At 29.6% G+C, this 24587-nt stretch overlaps 1 long non-coding RNA gene across 1 annotated transcript; it reads right to left on the bottom strand.

Moving 5' to 3' along the window:
• Positions 1-3254: 3254 nt before the first annotated feature.
• Positions 3255-10730, bottom strand: LOC132753862 (uncharacterized). Its single transcript, XR_009629023.1, has 3 exons — positions 10597-10730; positions 9402-9471; positions 3255-3693 (listed from the first exon to the last, which is right to left on the bottom strand). It is a non-coding gene; the product is annotated as an uncharacterized LOC132753862 (long non-coding RNA).
• Positions 10731-24587: the final 13857 nt, after the last annotated feature.

Below are 24587 nucleotides of genomic sequence, written 5' to 3'. Positions count from 1 at the left end.
CAAGCATATAGATAATTATATATAATCGATGTCAGATCGTTGCGAATTAATAGGTTTCTGTCAATTTATTTCATCTTTCCTGTTGAAATGGAAATAAACATGACCAGTTAATTGTTTTCTTCAAAATGAAATATTGAATACAGTCTTAAATGTTGATGAACATTTTCAGTGCAAGCTTAAAGCACTTTACATTGAGTGTTACAATTTGTATTCATCTCACAACAACTAAATACTACATAATCAACACTCTAACGTATAATTCAAAGGAATAATTCTTGTTGACATGTTAAGACAAAATTCAAGGCTCTCGAGAAAAGTGAGTCATATTTGTCTGCACAAAGAAAAAAAAATGATTATCGGAATAATCTTTTGTTTCATTACTGCACAAGACGAATGAAAACAAAATTGATAAAATATACAAATTTATTTAAAAGAATACTTTGATTGATAAAGTCAAGACCTTTTTTTTTTTACAGTAGTTGAATTTTACACGCAAAGATTAGGGCGTTTGTGTGCATAAGTATGCCACACATATTGGCCGCTCGTCAACCTTACCGGCCGGATAACTAGCATGTTATTAACAATTTCTTCGTAAGTCCCACTACCATTATGTAAACACTATTTGCAATTGTCTTGAATTAAATGTCATGATTAACACAAACTTATATTGTACCAATACAATGAAATATAGAACCTAACATAGCATGCAAATTTCAGCCATAAACCACATGAAAGGTGCAGAACAAATGTATAAAAACATATTGTTTATGTCACTGCTATATGCCATATATTCATTTCGCCTGTTTGCCACAGAAATGCTAGCACACATGACAACAAATTGTGACCTCCCTGTAATCACATTTTCAATGTCAAAAAGCGAAATATCGTCAAATCAGGTAAAAAAACTCATTTAACACACAATGTCTCGTGTCGTGAAAATACGACATGGCACAAACTTCCTATTTATATTTTTTATATATTGTTTTTAGTCAATTAACATGATATATTATATATAATTATAAATATTTACATGATAAAAAAACAACATTTAATAGTTTAATCATATGAAACCTAACAAAGTTTAACAGCAGCGAAAATACCCACTAAAATGTAGACGATAAAAGTCTGTAGCAGCAACATCTCTATCTATCAATTTCAAGTGTTTTGCTAATAAAGTCATTTTTTGTCTATCAAAGCTTCTAATTTAAATACCTGTATTTATGCCTTTAATACATTTATAATAAAATAGAACTGTATTTCATCTATTATTATATTAATAATATATAATATTATCTATAAAGTAGACATTGCACGTTTCCTTACAATCATAGGCAGTAAATATAAAACGACAAAATATGCTTTAAATTTTGGTTGTTAATTCAACCAGCGACCGGATTATTACCTTTATAATTGTATGAATGTAATTATAAACATTTCAGAAAGAGGTTAAAAGTTAAAAGAATAATAAGAATACCACAAATAGCGTGATATATATAATCTTATAACTTATTTGTGTATACAATGCACATGTGTCGGTAATATTAGCCTCGAACAATCGTAAATGCTTGCACTAAGCCATATTATAATTATGGAAACATTTCTCAATCATTTTTATTTCATTGACAAATATAATCGAACTTGCAATGTAAAAATGATTAAATATTTTATTTTATTTTTTACATACTAGTGTTTTTGATTGTGAAAATGTATCTGTGTTCGTTAAATATATTATGTATTTAAAATTATTCTGTCTATAGTAAGTAGTGTTCACTTTCATTTTATTGGGATAATGTTATTAATGTTTTGGACATGTGTGTTTTATAGTGCATGACTAAAATTATATGTTTAAGAATAGATTTCGTTTTTGATTGGAAGTTTGCTAGTAATACTATTTTTTATTACACACGTTTGACCGTAACAGAATCATAGAGACATATTTCAATTTCATCAAACAATAGATTTTAAAAGGTATTCGTTTGGAATATTCAACTGTCGTCTATTATCTGTTTATCCTTTTATTGTTCTATGGTTAGCAACATGAATATGAAGTATAGCTAAGAGTTGAGATAATGTGCAAAACATGTTACGTAGTGTCATTCATATCGACGAATTGCTTACATACCAGTAGATTGTTTTTATCATCTGGTATAAAAAACACTTTATTTATTTTTCACTGTACCAATGCTTTCATCAAAATATGCAGTAAATGTTGCAATGATGACATTGTTACAGGAACTTGTTTTGTGTCTTACCACTTTCTTGTCATTTAGATATGTGTTCATTCGAATTTAGGAGTAGATACATTGCCTTCATATCAACATTAATTTTGTCCCTTTCGTTGCAAAGATCATGATTCTAGCAATTTACATTACTTTGTGGCATTAAGTGTTTACATCGTTTATTTTCCATTACCATACTTGTATTTATGCATGTGTGTTTAAACTTTGAATATGTTTTGATTGAACGTTACTTACAGAAAACCTTAAATATTTTACAAATAACAAAATGTCATGATGTTTACAAATGAAACGATTGATTTATCAACCTAAACCGAATAAAATGGGTAACCTTTTTGGCGAATTGGTTACTTACCAGAATCAGTGATAGGGTTTACTCGTTTATCAAAAAGGTTCGTGTTTTTGTCTTCATAAATCACAGCTATGTATGCGCCGAGTGTACAAAGATATTAATATAAACGGTCATATCAAACAAATCTTTAACAAATCATTACTGAAATTCAGATGAAATACATCGCAACACTTTGATTCTTCTACCTAGAGTCTTGTGAATCTTGTCTTGTTCAGGAATGCATTAATCATTATATGCACTTGTATTTAACATAGTCCAGAAGGCTTTCAGACTGACTTCAAAAATAAGCTGAAAGTGTTTCAAACTTCATTATATTTTAATATATTGGTCTTATAGTTATAGATATTTGTCTAATTAACTAATCATTCACTCCAAGTGGATCTTATAAAACGTGTCATAATGAATCTAGAATTTCTACTTGGAAATTCCGTTTTTACAAGATACAAGTATATATCAACAAACAAGCAATTGCATGTCGCAGTATTCTTTTGAAATGCAAAAGAAACATTAAAGCCCAACAAGGAAAATAACCGTTACTCTATATTTTGTGAATATGTTTCCGAACACATGTTTTCTGATACAATAATTATGAGCATAACTTAAACTTTTTTACACTTAAACATTTGAAAACATTTGAAACATTCGATTGTGGATGTATCTGTCGTATAGCTGGTTGCACAGGCTAATGAGTCATACACGCTATATTCAAAAAGAATGACAAGTCAACATGTATATACATATAATAAGGTTTTTATTTCATAATGTGCACTATGGAACATGACATGATTTATGAGTATTATAGTTCAGGATGCATACAGACTAGCTTATGTCAAAATGATTTATATATGTAACTCTAAAACGTGTGTATTTATATACATTATAAAATGTCCTTAGGACAGGTTGATATTATATATACTATTCTCAAATGTCAGAGTGGGAGTTCGACTTTGGTATTCCACTCGTTCACTTGTGTGTTTGTATTTGTATATTAAAAGTATGTAACATCCGTGAGTTCTTCCTACGTTATACGACAACGGTTGATTTGGCGCCTAAGACCAGCGATGTCGAAGCGACGATTTTGGACAGCGGGACACAACGAAGTACCTGAAATAGAAAATTAAAGGTGAGTGATCGTTTATATACCTGTAATTTGCTAATTTTGAAGATGTCAGATCAAGATATAGCTACAATTTTTGAAAATTTGTCAGATAAATTGAACAATATTTCAACTGTCATAGGTACACAGGGTTTATCAGAAATAGTACAAAATTTTGATGGAAATTCTAAATATTTTAATGACTGGATAAAATCTATAGAAAAATATGCTATTTTAAAAGGTTTGGATGATAATAAAATAAAATTAGTCGCATTTCAATCAAGTAAAGGGACTGTAAGCGATTTTATATGTAGATATTTGCGTGATAATCCTCGTAATTCGTGGAAACAATTAAAAGAAGAAATAAGTACTAGATTTGGGGAAATTAAAGATTTACATCACGAATTTTATATTTTGAGAAATTTAAAACAAGATTTGGGAGAAAGTGTTCAAATTTTTGGGGAAAAATTTATTAATTGTGCTGAAACCGCTTATGAAAATTATAAACTAGGAGATAATAGTTTAATTGAACTTCAGTTAGTAGAATTGTTTACGGATAATTTAGCGCATAATTATTTAAAACTTAAACTTATGAGAGAAAAGCCAAAAACTTTACAAGAAGCAATTACTTGCGCAATGAATGAACAGAATTTCAGAGCTAGATTTTCTGCCAGAGTAAAATTTTCTAATTCTCAAAATCACGCAAAATACAATAATTACAGAGCAAATAATTCTAATCATTATTATACAAGAAATTTTTGCGTGTACTGTAAGAGACCAGGTCACCATGTTCGTAGTTGTAGATTTAGGAAAAATGAAATATATTCTGTATTTCACGACAAAATTTTTCACGATTTAGGAAAAATAATAGCAATAATAGTTTGAAATCAAAGATTAAGTGCTGGAAATGTAATAATTTTGGTCATATTATGCGTGAATGTCATAAAACAAAATTTTTACGACGGAAAAATATAAATTTTCAGGAAAACTAGCAAGTTCCTGTCACAAAGGGGTCATTGACAGGAACGATAAAATACCAAAATTTAGTATAGCATTAGCTGGAAGCCCTAATTCGTGTTTGATTAAAATAGAAAACTATAAATACAGATCGTTAGTAGATTCAGGTGCTGAAGTTTGTCTTCTGCATCGCAGAATATATAGAAAATTGAAGAATCCCCCTCAACTTATAAAACAGAAAATAAATTTATGTTCGGTTGACGGAAATTATTTACATATAGATGGTTATATAAATCTAAATTTTCAAATAGGGAAAACAGAAACAACTCAAAAATTCTATGTTGTTTCTAAAATGAATAGAAATATTATTTTAGGCCGTGATTGGTTAACACAAAATGGCGTTAGATTATATTTTGATTTAGGCTGCTTAAGAGTTAATAATACATATGTACCCCTCGAAGGAGATATTCATATTGCATCAATTGTTAGATTAAAACAGGATGTTATTCTGAAACCTCAAACAGTTAATGTGTGCACTGCTAAGTTAAAACAAAATCCAGGCTTAGAAAATGATAGATTATATGAATTAAAAAGTATAGAAACTGGAATGATTGCTTCTGAACCAGGTCTTATGATAACAAATTCTGTTATGAAACTTTCGGCTGATAGAAGATTTCCTATTATGATTGTCAATAATACGCATAAAACTATAAGATTGAAACGAGATTCAGTAGTTGCTAAAGTTTCAGAAGTTGAGAGCATTAACTCGGTCACAGAGGCTCTTCAAACAACTTCCCCTCTTAACAACGATTTCGAACGTGATATTCATACACCTTCAGAGCATTTTAATATTGTTAGAGACTTATTAAGGAAAAATAGAAATATTTTCGCAAATAAAGATTCTGAATTATCAGAGACAGATACTGTAACCATGAAAATACCAACAGGTAATCATCATCCAATCAAATTACGCCCATATCGCACACCTTTAAACAATAGAAAATTTATGAGTGACGCAATCGATGAGATGTTAGATGCTAATATTATAAGAAGAAGTCATAGCCCTTATTCATTTCCTGTTGTTATTGTCGGGAAACGTGACGGCAGTAAACGGTTTTGTGTTGATTTTAGACAATTGAATAAAATTACAAAGCCAACATCATATCCTCTCCCATTAATTGACGATATTTTAACACTACTAGGGTCTTCAAAATATTTTACAACACTAGACATGCGCTCAGGGTTTTGGCAAATACCCGTGCATGAATCAGACAAGGAAAAAACGGCTTTTACGACATTCCGAGGCTTGTTTGAGTTCAACCGAACCCCTTTGGGCATAGTTTCTGCCCCTGGAGTTTTCCAAGAACTCATGTCACATGTCTTACAAGGTTTAGAGGCATTTGCTGTCAGTTATCTTGACGACATTCTAATATTTTCGAAGTCATTAAATGAACATTTATCACATATACAGACAGTATTTTCAAAGCTTAAAGAGCATAAATTAAAAACTTAAACTGAAAAAGTGCAGTTTTATTCAGCAACAAACAAAGTACCTTGGTTTTATAATTGATCATGAAGGTATAAAACCAGACCCAGAAAAAGTAAAAGCTATTTAGGTCACTTCCGGTACCAAAATGTGTTAAAGATCTTTACTTGGTGCTGCTGGTTTTATAGAAGATTTTGCCCTAAATATTCTAAAATTGTTGAACCTCTAATCAATCTTACAAGAAAAACGTGTTTTGTTTAAATGGACAAAAGAATGTCAAGAAAGTTTTTGAACAATTAAAGAAAATGTTAACACGTATTCCACTTTTAGCATTCCCAGACCCAAATAAGTCTTATATTCTATACACGGACTCCTCAGATTTAGTGGTCGGAGCATGTTTAAGTCAGAAATGTGACAAATCTGGTATTGAAAAACCTATATACTTCTTATCTCATAAATTAAGTGAATCTCAAAGAAAGTACAGTACCATAGAAAAAGAAGCATTCAGTATTCATTATGCGTTACAAAAATTAGATGTTTATTTACATAATGCAGAGTTTACTATATTTACAGACCATAAACCTTTAAAATATCTTTTAGAAGCACCTATGCAAAACAAAAGAATTCAGCTTTGGGCTTTAAATATTTCTGCCTATAACTGTAAAATTGAATATTTGCCAGGAAAATTAAATTTAATTGCCGATTTCTTTTCTAGACCTCCAGCTGCTGATAAAAATGCTAACAAGTCCGATATTGAACTTTACGAGCCTGATATAAATGACAATGCCTTCGAAATAACAGTCTCAAATTCAAGTAATAATTCAAATAATGATAATGTACATGCTGTGAAAACTGATGAAAGCTATGAAGTAAATGCTTTTGATTCTACACACTTTAATGCCAAAGAAATAGCAAACAAAGAATACCAATTTCAAGAGCCAATTGTAGAAGATATTAAACAATTCGAAAAATTAAATATGGCCTCAGAGCAAGATAAAGATCAAACTATTCTTGAAATGAAAATGTTACTACGTCACGGACAGCCAACTAAATCAGTGCAGAGCAAATATTTAGAAATTGACCAAATTCTTTATCATCTGTCCAATGTAGATGATAATCCTAATCTTAGATTGTTTGTTCCGCAACACTTAAAACACCTTGTCATTACTCAATATCATTTAAATAATGGTCACCCAGGAACACAGAGGTTATTTACAACAATAAAACAAAAGTATTTTTGGCCAAATATGTTCAAAGAATTGTATGAATATGTTTCTAAATGTGTTGATTGTCAGTCACGTAATCTTACAAAAATAAAAGCACCTATGGGCGAAACAAGAGTACCAATGTATTCATTCCAGACCATGAGTATCGACGTTATAGGGCCATATGAAAAAACAATGAGTGGTAACCGCTACATTATTTGTTTTATTGACCTTTACAGTGGTTATCCCGAGTGTTTCCCTACTGCTGACAAAAGTACTGATACAATTATACATTTACTATTAGAAGAAATTTACCCTAGATACGCATGTCCATTACAAATTGTCACTGACAATGGATCAGAATTCACAAGTAATGCTTTCAAAGAAACACTTAAAGAGTTAAGAATTGATCACGTGCGTACAACTACCTATCATGCTGCCGGAAACGCTAAAAATGAACGTTCTCACCATGTCATACATGATATCTTAGCTAAAAGAATCCAAGGAAATCTCAAACAATGGGATATTCATCTTAACATGACACTAGCCGCACTTAGATTCAATGTCTCTAGGACTTCAAAGCATAGTCCATTTTATTTGTTATATAACCGTGACCCAACATTACCGGTCGACCCGTGCTACAACCAAGGCAACGCTATCATGGCGAAGAATTTCACAAAATTGCTTTACAAGAACAACATAATACTTTTCTATCTGTATATAAGAACCTTAAAAAAGCAAATCGCGAACAAGCTAGCTATGCAGATAAGACCGCAAAAGATATCAAATTTGAAATAGGCGATCCAGTATTCTATAAGAATTTTCGTAAGAGAAGCAAACTAGATGTGAATTGGAAGCCATTTTATAGAATTATGGAGAAAAGGTCACCATTAACTTATATAATAAAAAATCAATTTGACAATTCAACAGTTAAAGTCCATGCAGAACAAATTAGGCTTGCAAATATTAATGACTGGTCAATACCAAAAGCAGATAATACTGGCAGACCAAAAAGAAATGCCACATTTGTAGTTACACCTGAAAATAGCGATACTGATGATGCTTCAGAAATACCAGAATCAGTATTACCCCAAGTTGCTAAGAATGTTAGAAAAGAAAGGTCAAATTCTGATAGTGAAGATGATATTCCATTAGCCGAATTACAGAAACATCTTCGACAACAACAACAAATTTCAAATAATGAAAATGCTCAAAGTAATGTACATTCAGAAGAAATGCAATCGCAGACTGATTCAGAATTATCAGACTCAAATTCCATACAAGTAAATAGCAATCCTCAGTCACAAGCAGTTATATAATGCTATTCAGTCAGATTCAATGGCTGATGATAATGATTCCGATAATGAAAGATGTTTATAAACTCTGTTTCTACTAAAAAGAAAGTAATGTAAAACCACGATATAAAGTATCTGGTAAGGTAAACACAAAGGTACATAGTAATAATAAACGCTTGAAACCGAATGTTAAAATGTTTTTACAAGGATTAGCCAGTATGCTATAGAATGTTATATTCCGTGTTATATGCTATACTAATTTTCGGTAAATTGACCTCAGGCATTGTAAATAGTAATTATGGTAGGAAGAAAATATATATGTTAAAAGAAAACAATATAAAACAAAACAGAAAATTACATTATTTAATAGTATATCTTTATATTTTTGGTGGTTGTATTCATTTATATCAAGTTTCAACTTGCTTTTATTAGAAATATATATCTTTGATTTTTTTATTGATTAAAATGATCGTTATTCGCTCTATGTTTATTAATAGATCGGTTAATTTAAATGCATTTCAAAGTAAATGACAGCACTTAATCATGAGTTTCAAATTGATTATTTACTTTATTTCATATTAGAATAACATGTGTATACATACATGTTTCAACTGTCAACGCACAATCATTAAATAAAGTTTAAATTGGGATAAGTCTTATTGTCGAAAATAAAACTAAAGTTAATAGCTTAGTTAAAAAACTAACAAAATATGTTTGTCTAGAAAAGTAAATTTTTTTTTTAAATATCAGTATTACATAAACAAGATACTTACACTAGAGAACATCTTTCATTGGAATTCTTATCCTATGCATTTTATGACAGTTGTCTTGTTGTTCATATATCTGAAACAAAATTATGTTTATTGTATATAATATCTATTAACCGATCTGACAACGGACGAAAATGCAAAATATTGGTCTAACGATCACTTGTCGTCCAGCCAAGACAGAGAGGTGCGAGCGAATTCGCCGGTACAGTAAAACACCGCCTGACTAGAAATATTACAGTCAGCCTCTACGATGTCAAACTATGTACAACAAAAACCATGCAGATATAACCATAAAACACCTTCTTCGATGTAAAACCATGCAGATATAACCATTAACACCTTCTTCGATGTACAACCAAGCAGATATAACCATAAACACCTTCTTCGATGTACAACCAAGCAGATATAACCATAAACACCTTATTCGATGTACAACCATGCAGATATAACCATTAACACCTTCTTCGATGTACAACCAAGCAGATATAACCATAAACACCTTCTTCGATGTACAACCAAGCAGATATAACCATAAACACCTTATTCGATGTACAACCATGCAGATATAACCATAAACACCTTCTTCGATGTAAAATTATATGAAATAAGCGTCTACGATGTTTAAAATATATAACTATGCTGACACAGCCGTCAACAACAACAACAACAACAACAACAACAAAATTGTGGAATCAAATAAACTTTTGTTCCTGTCTTCAACCAGAGAAGCCAAAAACTTCCGTTTATCAATAGAATGTGTTTTTATATGTGTTATATAAACTTAAAAACAAAAACCCAGAGAAATACTGATGACAAATTCTTATCAAAATAATTATTTGTGCGCGACAGAGATATCCAAAATAAATATCAAATAAACATTTGCGAGAATCGTGCAACAGTAAACTATTATTTTAATTATCTTATTACTCAAAAACATTGCTACATAAATGAAGAATTATAGATCTATCATCACTTTGTTGTATTGTTCACAAGATATTCTTTTTACGACGAAACAAGAACAGCGTTTACAGATGTGCCAATAAATATTCGAATATAACTTTATCAACTTGTGTATAAAGTCTACGTTTACACATATCAAATACATATATATTAATTTAAAAGAATCTTCAAGAACATCAAACATTTATGAACAATTATGAGTGTCAATTTAAAATTATAATTAAAAAAAGCTACATACCAACGATTTGAAATTCCCGACACGTCACGAAAGACCAAGCCATACTGATGTCAGCAAGTACCTGTTACAAAAAATATACGTGTCACAGGAAGTGTTCAATGCGCATGCACAATACACGTTTTACAGGAAATGAAACACCTGGACATTTTTATCAATTATCAATTGTTTATAATATTTTTTTTAACTTTTTCGTATATAAATATCTTTTCTACTCTTATCATACATATAAATCTGTTAAATTTTATACCTTAAAGTTTTTCTAATTAATATTCTTAAAATAATTTGTTCTTTGAAAAATTGTTAACTTATTTGTTTGTTTTTATGTTTACTAAATCACTAGAAATTAACTTTTTTTTCCCTTTTTTTATGTTGAAATAAAGGAAATTTAATATTTATTGAAAAACTTATAAAGCTATAATATTTTACCTTATGTTACTTTAACATATTATTTTTGTATTTTTTTTTTGCATAAAGATTAATCGAACATTTAACAATAATTATTATTTTACATATTCAAACTTTTTAAAACTAATATCAAAAGTAAACTTACCTGTGCTACATTGTATCTATCCAAATTTTTCTATTAAAATGAATTCAAACAAAAAGGTTACGCACGATATACAATTGACCAATCAGAGATTATATGACTTAAGGTGATTTTTTCTTTTAAAATAAACTAATAAAAAGTCAATAGATAACATCTCTGACCGGACATCTCTGACCGGATATTACCTTAAGGGTAAAACAGATGTCAAGTTGATTTTAGATTTTAGATTTTTATAATTTGTTAGAACGAGTTTGAAATGTTTGATATTAAATACTAACTTGTTCAATACTTTTTTTTTAAATATTTTTTTTATAAGTAATGGAGGAATTGTCGTATAGCTGGTTGCACAGGCTAATGAGTCATACACGCTATATTCAAAAAGAATGACAAGTCAACATGTATATACATATAATAAGGTTTTTATTTCATAATGTGCACTATGGAACATGACATGATTTATGAGTATTATAGTTCAGGATGCATACGGACTAGCTTATGTCAAAATGATTTATATATGTAACTCTAAAACGTGTGTATTTATATACATTATAAAATGTCCTTAGGACAGGTTGATATTATATATACTATTCTCAAATGTCAGAGTGGGAGTTCGACTTTGGTATTCCACTCGTTCACTTGTGTGTTTGTATTTGTATATTAAAAGTATGTAACATCCGTGAGTTCTTCCTACGTTATACGACATATCTAACTGTGATGAAAATAAATTAATTGATGTCATACAGAACAGAATCTGAAGCAAAGTCGGACTGATTATATTTGTTCATGATTGGCAGCACTTTTATTAACTCATGTTTCAAAATGATAATACACTTCTATGAACCGAGAATACACTATTTCGTATTTTCTAGATTGATGTTTCTGTTTAAATCCAAATCATATTTATTCATACTTCTGTCACATTGTTTAAAGTATATTTAATTGTCTTTTCTCTCAAACGTTCATTATGTTCATAAGGTGTCATGGCAAAAAAAATAACAACAAAAAAAACACTTTTAAGCGAGTTTTTTTTTTGTTTTCAGTGAATGCGCTTAATCTCATATTGTGATCCTCGCGCAAATGTCATTTTGAACATTCAACATTATCTGTCGTTATCCTAGATGACATGTAAAGTCTAAAATTGTATGCGTCTAGAATATCTTTATTTAAAGTTTGTATGTGGTCAACAAAATAAATCGTCAGGATTAAGAGGTTTCTTGTTTTGAACGACTGTATCAAATAATACATTTCGCAAATGTCAATATCTTTAAAATATAACATTATGTAATAAAATAAATATTGTGAGGTCATTTTTAATTCTTAATCCCCTAAATCGAATTGCTTAAAATATCCAGCTGATTAATTATAATTATATTCTGGCCGAGAAGTCTGGATAAATTTTCTTGTATAATTGTTTGTTATGAAAACGGATCGAAAATTATTTGTTAAAAATAAAATCGACTAAATTCAAAATTTGAATTTAAATAAATATGTAATGAATTAAGCATAAAACACAGGTTTTTATCTTTTATATTGGTTCTGTTATTTCAAGTTAAGTTGTCATTTATTTAAAAGTTATCGGGCATTAGTCACCGACTATGACTCCGGGTGTATAAGAAACCCAGATTGATTAACAACATAAAACGATTTCAAAGAGATCGCTATGAAAACGATTTCAAAGAGATCGCTATGCATTGTTCATCATTTATAAGATTTTTTTATTATGGTCACTGTCTTTTAACGAGCGTGAAATCAGAATAATTAATGTTTATTCGTTAGTAATAGTTGAAGAAGAAAAGAAAATAATACATGCCTTTTATATATATTTACTAATTAAATGCAATAGGTTATAACACGCATCTTCAATTGTTTTATATAAGTTATCAAACCGTCTAATATTCATTCGTGAATGACTGTTAATAAAATGATGATCAAGAGAACACAACTTTGTTAGAGTATATCACCACAACTTATTTTAACAGACACATTATCCACAAAAAATTAAGAAAAGTTATAAATACTTGATTTATACAAATTAATCATTACTGAAAATGATAAAAAAGGATTTAGTTGTTAATACGCTGCAGCTGTATCAGCCTTTGATTTCCCCTACGCTGCACATCAATTTTACACTACATCATCAATAAAGCATCGTGGGGTTTTACAAGCTTATTATAGTTGACAAATTGTTGACAAATTGTTGACAAATTGAGCCAGGCATTTCAGAGTTACGTGACAAATAAGTGATATATCTGTCTGTGGGAAACAAGATAAACAATAAGGAGAAAATGTCAACCTTACAACAATAACTTTTCAATAAACCTTTTACTCAATTATGCTTTAATTTAGTAACCGCATGTTAGCGTTGAATTATTAGAGGTGCGGTTTTGACTTTTATAAAATAAACCATTCTCATTTTGTATAGGTGATAAATAAGATATTAATTTGTAAATTCAGTACTATAATTAGACTTGTTGCATGCCCTTGTTTATACTTTAAAAGGAAATTTTAGATCAGATATTATTAAAGTTTACAGTTCTAAATTAAATTATGTTGTATATAGTAATATAAATGTAGTAAAATACCCCGTGGTACAGTTTTTCCGTGCGGCTACATCATGAATATACAAGTGATGAAAAAATTCTCAGAATGACTAAACCTTCTAAAACAATGTTTGCTCTTATCAATACTTCAATGAATAATTGTATGTTAATGATAATACAATTGGTTTGATTTGCTATCGTTGTAATTCAAAACAAATGTTTAACCAACAAAAATATAATGTGTTGTGTACTTTTGTTATTCTTATTTGTATATGTATTTTTAAATGCATTTATTGTAAATGACTAAAACTGTATATTGATAAATTGAAACATAAGATTTCAAAGTTGTCCCAATTTTTCATGAGTATAAGGCCTAATAAGAGACAGAAGAAAACTTCCTGTTTTCGACAGTTGTATCCTGTTATAAAGCGTGTAATGTTTACAAGCATACAAATCAAATCGCTTTTCTATTTCATAGTTGAATTTGTAAAAGATCAAACGATGTCTGAATCTGTTACTTGCGCTTGATGTTTATGTCACGTAAAGATGGTTTTAATTTGTCGGCTTATATCATTGTATTGTACCCTTTTATTCCGTAAAGCCATTAACGGTTTTGAAGTCTTTGTAAATGTCATCTTCAATCGAAACACATGGAAATTGTAATTGTTAGTTAACGCAATTCGTCATATACCTTATACGGGATAAACAGGTCTGTAGAAAGCCATACCATGGCGAGACCAAAGTTCGAGTCCTGATATGTTTTCTTCAGCACCGTAATCCAGTATCAGGTCAGTAACTACTGCTTTAATGATTTAACCATCACGTTAATTACGTTCCAAATAGGCAAAACAATTGCATTTGCTCTTTTATCGGCGATCCCTGTGGTAGTTTTAAATGTTTACTTTCATATCATATTCCGGTAGCATTATCCGGGAGCATTAAATATGAACAAAAACAAAATCATTATTTCGACAAAGTAGAAAGTGCGATAAAATAAAATACAATTTTTAGAAATATATACAATATTTTTTCCCGTTTTTATTATTGATATCATTTTGTAGTGCTAAATTTGTTACGAATTGAATTGATCAGTGCGAAATTGATCAATTTGTCCTTTATTTGAATTTCAAATAAACGGAATTACCAAAGGAATTTCTTTAGCTTTTAAAGTTGTATGACTACAAACTTCAAAGACTGAGACGTATTTTTTCCGTCGTTAAAACAAATAAAATATTGGTTTCACAATGACGATTAGGATAAATAATAAAAGATTAAATTGATTGCTTCTATCGCCTTCAAGAACTAGAAATATACTTTAATATTGCAACCTTTGAAATTGATTTTAACATAAGTAATGAGATTGTTTAAACAAGAATTGTTTGTGATATAAAAATATAAGTGAGTTATATATTGAGATAATGTGTCTATAACAAGAAGATAGATTACCAGTTAATGTAATGCTATAGAAAAAATTCCTTCGAGTAATATAAACTTTTTGTCATTGTTATTTGTAGGTTATTCGCAAAGAACGCCCACTGATGGACCTCCTTCGTGAATTTTAGATCAATCACTGATAGCTATTTAATGGATTTAATTACACCATGCATTTGATAGAAATGTTAAAAAAATAGCAATAAGCGTTGTTAATATAAAGTATAGGAAACCGATATCTGAAGTAGAAAGACAACCATCATAAAATTATATTTTTCAAAGAATAATCTTATATAACTGTAATGAATTATACTCTTACTTGATACTTATGTATATTTCAATAATTCATATCAATATACTGTGCAGAATTTGAAGGCTATTTTAAATAATATAAAATAGACATCCAACTATAGGTCGATAAATTGTGATTTAAAACTCCTCGATTGCGCCTTCATATATTCATACACATGTATTGTTTATAATATATGACATAAAGTATTACACAAAATACAGATTACTGTATTTATCAGTATAACGATTAACATCTGTGATATTGCAAAATCGTCATTGACCTGGATCAACAGGTCTGTACAAAGTCATATCAGAACAAAACTAAAGATTGAGTCCTGATATATTTTCTTTCAGCACCGTTATCCAGATCAGGTCAGTAACTACTGCTTTAACGATTTCACTACGTTGATAATGTTCCCAATAGGCAAACATTTGCATTTGCTCTAGTATCGGCAAGAGGTATTTTTAATGTTTACTTTGATATCATTTTCCGGTAGCATTTAGTAGGAACAAAAACAAAATCATTATTTCAACAAAGTAGAAAATGCGATAAAATGAAATACAATTTTTAAGAATATATACAGTATTTGTTTTAGAAAATCCGATTTTATTAGTATCATCTTGCAAAGTGCTAAGTTTGTTAAGAAGAAAACAAAACAAATTGAATATGAATTGAACAGTGCGAAATTGAACAATTTGACTTTTATTGAATTTCAAATAAACGGAATTACAAAAGAAATTGCTTTAGCTTTTAAAGTAGTATGAATACCAGCTTCAAAGACTGAGACCTTTTTTGTTTCTTTCGTAAAAACAGATTAAATATTGGTTTTACAATAACAATCAGAATAACTCATTAAAGATTAAATTCATTGCTTATGTCTGCCACAAAGACTAGAAATATATTTTAGCATTGCAGCCTTTGAAATTAATTTTTAACATGAGTAATGAGATTGTGTAAACCAGCATTATTTGTGATATAAAAATATAAGTGAGTTATATACATGTATTGAGATAATGTGTCTATAACAGGACGATATATCACCATTTAATGTAATGCAATAGAAAAATTGCTTTGAATAGTTTGAAATTATACACTTATTGTTAGTGTTATTTGCAGGTTATTCGCAAAGCACCCCCACTTATGGACCTCATTCGCGAATTTTAGATCAATCACTAATAGCTATATAATGGATTTAATAACACCATACACTTCATAGAAATGTTAAAAATAGCAATAAGCGTTGATAATATAAAGTATAGGGAACCGATAACTGAAGTACTAAGACAGCCATCATATATTTTTCAAAGAATAGTCCTTATAACTTTAATGAATATTCCGCTGACTTGATACTAATGTATATATCAATAATTCCTATCAATAAACTGAAGAATTGGAAGGCTATTTTAAACATAAAATTATGAAATAGACATCAAATTGTAGGTCGATACATTCTGATTTAAAATTGCGCCTTCATATCTCCACACACATGTATCGTTTATTATATATGGCATACAATATTATTATGATAGTATTATTTTATGAAACTGTCAATCATAAAGATCACTCACTTGTGTCTGGATAATGTCGAATTTCTTGAATGTGTGGTTGAATATTCAGATAATTTACATTTTCTTGTGTTGTATTAAAGGTTTAGCACACAAACTGACATAAGGAAGCTATTTGTTGTCGAAAAATTTATTACAAAAAACTTCCATTCACATTGCATATCAAATAGAATAACACATATTTAATAAAGGATAACCCTATGAAAGGAATCAGCAAGCATTATATTCAGTGTAGATTTAAGTAAATAGCAATATGTCCTTATTTAAGTCTTTTTTTGTATTTATTTGTACTCTTTTTTTTCATGACAAAATATCGCTATATTATATTCTGTACAAAGAGGAAAAATAGTGTGTTGCGCATTGAACCTTTATAATGAATGTAGACGAAGGTTAAAAGACATGTTTTTTTAATATTCAGTTTAATGAGTAAAAATACTCCCTGAAAATTAGGCAATTTAAAAGGGAATTTAAATGAAAACTGTAGCAAAATCTCTGTTTTTCAGTTTTAAGTATTCAGGTAATTAATCTTATTTTTGTTGAAGTATATACCTGCAAGTTTAACTTGATGTCTTAAACTCCTTTGCTTATATAAAAGTACCAGACAACTACTTTTTACTGCATGGTAATAACTAAATCAAACTGGTTTTTATGCTTTATATAAAGTACTTATCTGTAACCATTTCTTGAAACAAATAATAAGTGTTTTCTAAATAAAATTATTTACAAAACTAATTTCAAATTTTATGAAATTTTGATAACTTTGCCCATGACGAATAAAAATAAAATTGTATAAATATAAGTACTTCCACGGCAACAAACATTACTAGGATATAAATCTTATATATGATTGTCTTTCAATAATTCAAGGTAAACTGTATAACATACTATCACATTATACCTAATATTTCTCACGTTGATATTTCGACAAAAATTTAAATCAAAGAGTAGCTTATTTATGTAAAGATCTGTGTCCGGAAACTCATCACGAATGTAAATGTACCTTAAATGGTAATTCAAAAATCTCTGTCCCTCTCCTGTTTTTCCTTGATGCCTACCGGGCTCGTTGCGAGTGGTCTTGTTGCTGGGCTTTGTTTAGGGATGCGTTCATTAAATGCTGCTAATTGTTTTCATATTTTCAGACGCTTTAAAGAGAAATTCGAAAACCTCTGTCCCTCTTCTGTGTTTGCTCGCTGTCCCACTGGGATCCTTGCGGGTGGACCTGTTGCTGGGCTTTGTTAAGGGATGCGTTCATTAAATGCTTCTAATTCCTTGTTGATCTTTGTTTTCATATTTTCAGATGCTTGCGTCTACGTCTTAAACAAGAACCATTATTTGAAAGTTTATTGAAAGAAAACTTGCTGGGTAAGTCTTTACTTAATAAAAGCATCAAACAACAATATATGTAAATAAAAAAGGAACGGATATTTTTTAGCAACGTCTTATAGTTAATCAATAAGTTTTTAATATTTTGACGGATGCGCTTGTTTAGCCCAGGACGAGTAGTTAATGCCTGGGACTGATGATTTCTGGCCGCTTCGGTTAGGACACGAATCTTTACACTTATTGTATTTGTTAGTTTGTTTCAATAAGCTTATAGCTTCCAACAACATCGAACTGAAAAGTAATTCGTATAAAAATTATTTCAGACAACTAGTGGAAGTATGTGTGTTTAAATATGGTTCTAATATTCGCTTTTATTAACTTAATTTTACTTAACTAAACCTTTACGTCAAGAGCGTATTGTAAAAAATGGCCGTTTCCATTTAAAGTCTTCCTGTTGAAAGTGCAAACTGCTCTGAAACTATGGAAAATGTTTCAATACTGATGAAACTTGGCAACCACTTGTGGTACCTTTTTGATAGGGGGTGGCGCCGAAAAAGTGCTCACTTTTTTATCAACATTTCGCAAACGTAAAACAGTGTTTGGGGCATTTTTTAACTGTTTGAGGTCCCAGAAAAAGGCGGGGGGGTCGAAAAGCCGCCAAAACACGTCTATATGAGGTAAAGGGTTAACTTAATTTAATCTTATTCTAAAGAAAAGTACGGATTCTCATAATGATTATTTTCTTGCATGAAAAAATCATTTTTTTGCCTGGTTAGATATTTATATTTATTTGTTTGAGAAATACTTCAATCCAGAATACCACAGAACTTTTGTTTTTGTCTATTAAGAGCCTCATTAAACCTGTCTAACTATAAATCAGGGATGCACTGAAGATAACTTACACTTTTATAATGATATAGCACATTAACACTTCAACTCGTTAAGACACTCCGCTTCATTAAATTGTAATCTACTGTCGTACTGTTTATAGTTGCTTATCTCATTACTTACCATTTGTTTCCATTTGTGACGCAATGTTTTGAAGATTAGGCTTGCATATGTCTGGAATTACACGAAAGCTGTTACTTAGGAAATATATATCAAATTTGAGTTTATTGTTGTAGAATTGAGAACAATGTTAGTTCAAATGTACAGGAATATAATCACGAAGCTGGATAGTGATTAAAGAGCCCGTAGCAATTGTTTATGGTTTTTATTTCATAAATATAATGCTCAAATGAAGATTTATCAATATTGTAAGTTCCAAAAAGCAGTATTTGTAAAGATATAACCGAATATACAGTTTCATGATAATAAAGGGAGGTAATTAGAAAAAAATCTATAAAGTCTAAGTCAAATCTTTTAATAAGAAATGAATGCATATATTTTATTGATTACATATTATGTGGACACATACTTGCAGTACAAATTTCACATATTCTTCGATTTTAAAAATTGTTTTAGAAGTATAATTAAATACAAAGTAACATGTATATAAAATTTCACTTAAATGTGATAATAACCTTAATTACAACATACAGGATCTTTAATTACAAAGCATTAGAACGATAAACCGTGCATTATTTTCTTGTAATGCAAGAACAATAAAAATATTTTTTCATTTTCACATGCTCATGAAAAGAGCCTTGACAAAGATATGTTGAATTACATTAACCATAGAAGTAATTTACTCGACATCATTTGGTTTATTGACGTCATATATGACGTCATATTACATGAAAGCATTCGTTTTAATTTATGCTGTGCATAGACCGTGTAATAAGGCACTTGATTGATTTATCTATTTTATTTATACACATTTATTTTAGTTCGATTGTGTTGGAAGCTATAAACTTATTGAAACACTCAAATCCGTTCCTGGAACCAACCAGTACTAAGCAATGAGTGTAAGGTTTCTTGCTCAAGGAAACAACGGCTTGCCCCTGCCAGGGTTTGAACTCACGCGGTCAGCAATCCTTAGATTACTAGTCCGACGCGTTAACCACTCGGCTATCTATTTGATAGGGAAATAGTTTGAATCGTGTCAGAATATATTTTAACGTTCATCAAAGCTTTGGGAATAACCTTTTTTAAAAGATTTTTATTCTGAGCTCTTATATCTTCTGCAAACATAGTCTTCTTATTGTGATACATGAACACCATTAACGGCTCACATTATATGTTATATAATTATATCAAAGTTGACATTAATGAAAGACGTAGTCTCAATGATACGAACAATTGAAGTTCTTGATTATGTCATAATTGACACGTTATCTCTGATTTTATCTTTCATTCCTATTCGAGATAAACAGGTAATAATATGATGTGGGAGATCCTTAAACTATTTGCAACTTAACGATGGTAAATATAGCAAGACAAATTACCGTACTTCAATTTCGATAAATATTATTCATGCGAAAGATTGATGATACAGAATTATACGTTTAGGGGAAATACAGAAACTTCATTTCCTTGTTAATATTTAAACTTTTTTTGAGTCATGATACGCAAATCGAAGAGGTTCATACCATAAGACAGCTCAGCTGTGGTAGATTATCTTCAAATGTAAAGTTTGAAATTAAATGAAATTTAACACTATCACAAATGGTAACGTGGGTGAAAGATTTTAAACTTAAGGGAAAATATAACAAATTGAACATGTTTCTGTTAAATTAGCTCTAACACGACACGCATTTTCCTTATTGAATATAGAAGAACCGAAAGTATCTGTTATTATGCTATAAAATCACTGATGACGTTCTATATTTAGACGTGACGTAGTCACTATACATGTGACGTAACCACTAAAACTGCGACGCGTGAAAATAAGTACGGAAACAAAATCAGGCGCAATTTACATTAATATCAGGTACGGCAGCATTTATTTGTCAGAATCGAAGTAATATATCAAATCGGTGATTTTATCGCTTGATAGCATCACTGTTTGTCGTTCGGATGCGTATCATTATATCACGCGGGCTACGCCCGGGATATAATTCCTCGCAGTTGAACTCCAAAAAGTGATTTTATTGAGCAATAAAATCACAGTTTGGGATATATTATTTCTTAAATATCATATTAGTGGTAAAATGTCAATACAATGAAATGGTTAAATAGGGTATTAGATTTGATTTTACCTGCTGCATCGGATGGGGGAAAATCCATTTAATTTTAATTGCTAATTAATTTAATTGCTAAGATTTCTATTTAAGTTTTCTTGCGATAATAATATAATGAGCCGAAGTAAAGTCATTATGTTATTTGACTTAGCTCTTGTTTTGTAAAAATAAATAAGTAATATGAAAGGAATGTTTATTCATAATAATCATTCTTCTACACACAAACTTAAACCAATGTCAATGTGTATTGCTAAATAGTGTTTTGAAATGATGAAGGACAAAACTTATATGAAAAATATATAGCAAAAGACAATATGAAACACTAAATCTGGAGTAATAATTGAAATGATACTCTTTTGCTTGATTGCAGATGCTGATTTCATGTAATATATTCAACAATACGAGCATATAATTGTGAAAACTATCGATATTAACATTATTTGTATTACATTTTTAATGGTCATTTAAATGTAAAATTATATCTGATACAAAAATTAATAAGATAGATATTAAATAACTAAAAGTAAAACTAATAATAAAACAAAAAGGGAAAAATGAATGTAAATAAATGTATCAAAGTAATATGTTTTTATTTGCAAAAGATAGAGTAAATTTATCTTAAAAGCAAAATTTTCTTTCCCTGTAAGAAAAACGACAATAAAGAGTTTTAACCAATCTTGATGGAAAGGCTTTTGAACAAGTTTTGTGAATTGTGTCAAAAATATATAACGACAAACAAGATGTTGCATTCCGCGTCCTGTGAAATTAAAAAAAATACAGAACCAACACAGAATCAGACATACATTATTTGACTGATACTCAGAGCAAAATACAGCTTCTTCAAATAATCAGTGATACTTTGGGCACATGACCCGTAAAGTTTTGCCCAAATTCAAATAATTTTAAAAGTCAAAATATAGATTGCAGTTTGTTTGTATCTTGGTTAAACATGAATATGCTGTGAACATACATAATGCATATATAACTGCCTAAACATTAGGAAAAAACTGCAAGGTTTTTTCCTGCCTGTGAAGCAAATTATATGCTATGAAAATATATATTACATAATTAATAATCACTACCTTAACCATTATGAATACTGTAAATACAACGGATTAACACACTTACTGCAAAAAATACTGTTTCCATTTTTGTCCCTAGTTTGTTCGGGTTTATATTTAAAGCAGTTAAAGAAGAACATTGATAAATAAATGATATGCAACTATCTCGTGTCAATACATGTTATCAAAATCAATACATAAATGTAATATTGTTAATGAAAAAATATGCCATGTTTCATGTTAAGTGGATTAACAAACCTTATCTTGACAAATGTTAGTGTTTAAAGCCTTCTTTTAAAAAAGTTTTCTGTGTGATTTAAAGTAATTGATTAGACATAAAAGTTGTTTAAATCATTCAGATTATATTATCAGTCACTTCAAAAAGGTTCAATCTATCTTTCAAACATATTCAAAATCCGTTCTTATTTATAGCAATAAATCCTATGTTAGATAAGGGTTTTATAAGTATTTATTATTTTCGGATCTTATCCGATTTCAGCATTTTATTATGTTTTCACTATTGTATGTACATTTTGTTTGTGAAAAATGTTTGAAATAAAATATGTTTCAATTTATCAGGTCCGTGTTTTCAACTAACACATATGGGTGGTACATTTTATGCTAACGAGAGACATTTTTTTACAAGGTTATTTACTATATTTGATATATGCCACATAATAGCAAATTATCAAAGTCACTTTGAAAAGAGGTTTAATGTACGTTTATATCTGCAGAAGAACTAAAGGGCCGATCCCCCAGGGCGTTATTCGTGCATAAATCATACGTCCAATCCAGCGTTTCTATATTCTGTTTTTCGAAAAGGGCGGGGGGGGAACCGCGCAAGTGCAAATCAGTTTAGAGTTACGTTATGCATGCGCAGATTTAAAAGCAAGAAAAGAAGGCTATCAAATAAAGAAATTCCAAGCAACTTAGACATATACATTTTTATTATTCTTAAAAGATATACAATTATGTTTTTATATATCTAACATCTAAAAAATAATGTGTATTTACTGATCAACATTATTTTTTGTCCAATCAATTGCAGAATTTTTCAAATTTCTGATTAGTCTATTTACTAACTGAATAAAATTTATTTAATCCGTCGTCTATCTTATTTTATCAATGCATTATATCAGGTAGGGGCTAAAGGTGTGGTTTTCACTCTGAAATGTAAAATATGTAGGCACGACAAAAGCGGGAATAATAAACTACCACAAAAAAATAAATAAAAAAGGAATTTGTTAAATGTGACATGTTAGAAACTTGACTAGGAGTAGACATCATGTGTTTGCGTTATAGCACTATTTTGTTAAACTAGAAAGGGCGAATGGGCGGGGCTATCGGTGACAATAATCATGCAGTTTAGCGAAATGCCTTGGTTTTGGTTGAAAAATAGGTTAATGTTTTAATAATAAGCATTAACAAAAATAATTGGTCCCGTACCTGTGGCACGGTTGAACATTTATTTTTGATAATGCGTTTTATTAAACACTACCCTTTACATAATGTGTAACTAAACGACGTCTTACTATGATTTTTTGTATGGTTTAAAATAGAACTTTTGCGTGAACATTATATCCCAGGATATTAAGGCATAAACGTGTGTATATTGTACATGTATAATTCATGTGTGTCATATAAAATACAACTTGTTTTTTTTCTTTATTTTAAAAGAATTGTTATTGTTTTGACTTTTAAAACTATTGTATAGTGGGAAACATTCGAACAGTTAATAACAATACAAACATTTCATATCTAGTTTATTGACCTCTAAATACTTTAAACTTATTTTTGTTTTGAGATATATTGTACTTAATTTTTACATTTTTTTTGAAATTCCCCCAAATGAAAAGGAAGTATCATACTAAAATTATGTTAAAGTGATAGTGTACATCAGTAACATGCTAATCATGATGCTTTATTAACATCTGGGCCTTTTGTTTCTTGGATTGTTTAAATGATATTGTTAATTACATATTACATTAGCACTTAAAAGCTTTGTTTTTGTTTACACATGTTCGATTCTTCAATGTTAACATCAAAGCTCAAACAATACAAATAATCCCTCGAGCACTTCAGTAAAATATCATTTAAATGGATGAAAGAT

This window comes from Ruditapes philippinarum, unplaced genomic scaffold (genome assembly GCF_026571515.1).
Source record: "Ruditapes philippinarum isolate M1 unplaced genomic scaffold, ASM2657151v2 ctg5127_1_1_1_1, whole genome shotgun sequence".
Classification (NCBI taxonomy): domain Eukaryota; kingdom Metazoa; phylum Mollusca; class Bivalvia; order Venerida; family Veneridae; genus Ruditapes; species Ruditapes philippinarum.
Note: the sequence above shows the minus strand (reverse complement) of the source record. Positions and strands in the feature narration are given on the sequence as shown.